Source organism: Choristoneura fumiferana, chromosome 12, assembly GCF_025370935.1.
Source record: "Choristoneura fumiferana chromosome 12, NRCan_CFum_1, whole genome shotgun sequence".
Classification (NCBI taxonomy): domain Eukaryota; kingdom Metazoa; phylum Arthropoda; class Insecta; order Lepidoptera; family Tortricidae; genus Choristoneura; species Choristoneura fumiferana.
The window spans coordinates 6,293,470-6,297,650 of record NC_133483.1 but is presented as its reverse complement, the minus strand read 5'-3'; the positions used below and the strand labels follow the sequence as shown (position 1 = coordinate 6,297,650).

The window sequence follows — 4,181 nt, the reverse complement described above, 5'->3', positions numbered from 1 at the left end:
GGTTACGAAGGCTTAGACTACTGTTTTATATAGTTTTAATTTGCTCGTAATTTGAGGCAACTGTATCGTTTATTACCTAAAGGAAGGAAGGCACTAGAAATAAATCATATAACCTTACCAACGAAAAGTTGGAGAACCCGCGACTTTGTCACTTCAAATTCAATATCTTAAAAACGGCTAAACCGATTTTGATAAAACATGTCTAAGAACCATCGCTAGAAAACCTGCTTTCATTTGAAAGCATTATTATTTAATAATAAAAAAACTCATTCAAATCGGTCCACCCGTTTTAATAGCTACGGTGCCACAGACAGACAGACAGACAGACATACAGATACACAGACACAGACAACATAGCGGTCAAACTATAACACTTCTGTTTTTCTGTCGGGGGTTAAAACTTTCCTGTTTTTTAAATATTATATAACTGGTCGTTTATAAAGTTATCGTCAAAATAAATCAATGTGACTGATCACGGAGAATGAACGTTTGACTAGGTTTTGACATAACAAAAAACTTCAAAGTATTTTTTAATGCATACAAGAGTTTATTCAGAGACTAGCTATAATTAAAATAAATAGTTGTTTGATTGTTTGGATTTCTGCAACAATACTTACTTACCATCATGAGTCATTCTATGAGTAGTCCGAGAAACCATACAATTGGGTAGGTACCTATTGTGTTTGCATAATGTACACAGGTGTTGTACTTCGCTTCCCTTCTTTTGCTATGCTAGTAAAACAAAGCAAAAAAATTGTAAATAATTCGTTTCATACCGAGAAACATCTCTAATTAGTCAAAATACCACGCACAGGACTTATCACGCTAGTAGACCCACGTCTACTCGTGACCACGGCCACTGTAATGTTGCTGAAACGTTGAGGTAAATATTACTCGTGTGTGTTAGCGTGATAAGTCGTGTGCGTGGTATTTTGACTATGAGTGAAAATCACGAAAGTTTAAGACACTCTAATTAGTAACGCTGTGCGAGTGGGTAGATAGTTTGCAAACGCCAACATTTAAATATTCATTTGGAAAATTCATTCATAACTACGCCTACTTAGGTGTTCTGAGTACCTACCTACGAATTATCAACTTAAGATCGTCTGTGTAATATAGTCCAGGAAACATAAATTGACAATCTGTAAGCTTCACTAAGCACAGAACAAAGTTACCTACCAATTCATATTTATTTTCCTTAACTAAGTATAAGTGGCACCTCGTAGTACCTTACCTACTATCTCCACCATTGGAATTTTTTATTTATAACCCCCGACGAAAAAAGAGGGGTGTTATAAGTTGACCGCTATGTGTGTCTGTGTGTGTAGTAGCTCCGTAGCTCTGAAACGAGTGGACCGATTGGATTTGAAAGCAGGTTTTCTAGCGATGGTTCTTAGACATGTCTTATCAAAATCGGTTCAGCCGTTTTTGAGATATTGAACTTTGAAGTGACAAAGTCGGGGGTCTTCCAACTTTTTGTTGTAAGTATAGGTTACTTTCTTCTTTATACCTAAAAGCAGAATTGAATGGTGTAGTGAAGGTAAGTTGGACGATTTAACCGGTCGTCTGTCTGGAAAAAAGTTTTTCGTGATTCGAAAATTAACTAAGTATACAATGGTATCTAATGTTCAATCTTTGGATTAAATTTACTATGAGTCGCAAATATAATTATTTACCTACCGAGCGCCAAAGGTGGTAGGTAAATTACGCTATTGTAGTAAATTCGTGCCATTGACGCCAACGTCGGCTATTGCCGTTCAAACGTTTTATTGATAAAAACTCAGAGATAAAAACGTTGAATAAAAGAACCCAAAAAATTTACTTTTTTACATTTGTATTATTGCTTCGTTCGTCACGTACACGGATCACTCACGTATTTATAGCAGAGATATGCCGGACATGTTTCGAACTAATCCGTGGTGGGTCCTTGTTAATTGTTGTGGTTGTCGGTTGTCTACCGCATATCGGATTTTTATACTATTTTTTTTAAATGGTGACCATAAAATAACCGTTAGACTTGGTCAAAAAGTTCTCGGTTAAATAATTACCTCTTATAAGCTTCGGGTCTAGATTACCGTAGCATATATTTCTATTTGTGTGTTACCTGATTAATAAGATGTTATGTTACATGTTTTAGTTTTTGAAACTTACCAAAAAGCGAGGCTGGTGTTCGTACAAACTATGGCGGAGCTAGCAACTCGGGCGACCAACGTGAAGTGCTTGGAAAGTGTTGGTGTTCTAGGTTTGTACTGCTATGTTACTGCTAAGCTACCCCTCGTACCTCAAAAGGAAATGACTGGACCCTTATAGGATCACTTTTTTCTCCGTCCGTTCATCCGTCCGTCTGTCTGTCAAGACCATCTCGGAAACGCGTGACGAGGCGCGTATCGAGAAAAAAAACTTTAACCTCCTAAGTCCTCGCGTACCTACTTTATAAAGGATCAATTAACACTAAGAATAACGGCCGAATGTACTTTATAATGTACAAATTGTTCATTGAATAAATAATTCTAAGATTTTTTAAATAATATCCAAAATAGCAAAGCAGGTCAACCACGTCTAGATCTTAAGCACTAAGTTTGTTAAAAAATGTCAGTACTCAAGAGATTAAAATCAAAGGCACCAACTTGCGGCTGTCCTAGAAATTTGAATTATTTTATGAAGGTAGCTCGCTTATAGCGAGAGAGGTGAAAATCACCCTCTTTAAAACTTATTGCCAAACATTGTACACGTGCAGCCTGTGGAGCGATTACACCAAGAAAACCTATAGGTAATGCTCTGCGCGTCCAGTACAACAACGCCTTCAGGGGGTTGTTGGGGCTGCCCTGGCGCTGCAGCGCGTCGGGGATGTTCGCTGCGTGGAACACGAGCGGCTTCCAGGCCGTGCTGCGCAAGCGCGTGGCGTCTCTGTGGGAGCGCGTTCGCCGCAGCACCAACTCCCTCCTGAGGGTGGTGGCAGCAAGGGCCGACAGCCCCATTATAGCTCATTGGATGTCTTTGCACGTAAAATCCAATGAGCATTTCGTTTTTCACTAACATAATTTTTAAGTCTCATTGTTACTAACATATATGTATATGGATATTTAATTGCTCAAAAGTTTGTATCTGAAATAAATAATGTCATTTTCATTTTTTTTTCATAGCACAATCAATAAGAAAAGTCTGAAAATCATAATTTTTTATGTCTGACTGCCTGTCTATGTCAATAAACCATCTAAAGTAACCCCACACTGCGTAGGTAGGTACATTTTGCTTATACCTCTGGATATTCATAAACACCTACAAATTTGTAGGTACGGAAGCCTCGGTGTGCGAGTCCGACTCGTACCTGGCCGTTTTTTTTTGTTTTTCAGAAGTCCGTCATTCCACTACATCGAACTGTTCCCAAAGTGGGAGCACACTTGGACGTGTGACTGTCAATTCATTTTGTATGGGGACTGTGAACGTGTTAAACCCTTGTTGCGGCGCATAAGTACAATAACACAACCTGTCATTTTGTCGCTTGTCGTTCAAAGGCCGCCAAAGGCGTGACTCGCCAAGGGCACCTAGATGGCTGAAGCCAGCTCTATACCTAACCTACCTACTGTGCAGGTATTATGCCTGAAGACCGAAGTCCGAAGGAAGAGCGTCGGAAGTTGTATATTAATCGTCCGAGTTGAGAAACTTCGAAAGCGTAGCAGCAGGGCTACTACGAAACTCGAAGTTCGTGTCGTGCGGTCCCTCTTACAACTTATACTATTTAATACGAGAGCGAGAGGGACGGTACGATACGAACTTCGAGTTTCGTAGTAGCCCTGCAGGATTGGGTTGGAGTTTCTATACTTGCTCACTAGATGGCGCTAGGAGTCGCTACACCCGCCCCCTGTTAGAGCCGGTCCCACTTGTCGGGTAGGTATCCGATCAGTTTCGTGTCGTATTGTCACTTATTTCTATAGAAAATCAGTGTCGGACACGTATGAATAGCTTCATATAAATGTTCTGCCACTGGAACATCCGATTTAAATCCGAAACCGAACCAGCTCTTACGAATCAACTCTCGATCGACCTACACATTTGAGTGTTTTGCAGAGCTGCTCCGCCCCCTACTGTCGGACACTTGCAGCACGGTCCGGCAGTGCGCCGTGGTGGCGGCGGCGCGGCTCGCGGAGCACGACGAGGGAGTCGCCAGGCAGCTGCTCAAC

At 40.7% G+C, this 4,181-nt stretch overlaps 1 protein-coding gene and 1 long non-coding RNA gene across 12 annotated transcripts in view; one reads left to right on the top strand and one right to left on the bottom strand.

Annotated features, from left to right (window-relative positions):
* dnc (phosphodiesterase dunce) overlaps positions 1-4,181 on the bottom strand; it is a 551,064-nt gene that overhangs the window by 202,248 nt on the left and 344,635 nt on the right. The gene's annotated exons all lie outside the window — the stretch shown is intronic.
* LOC141433048 (uncharacterized) lies at positions 796-4,163 on the top strand. Its single transcript, XR_012451890.1, has 3 exons — positions 796-883; positions 2,138-2,242; positions 4,069-4,163. It is a non-coding gene; the product is annotated as an uncharacterized lncRNA (long non-coding RNA).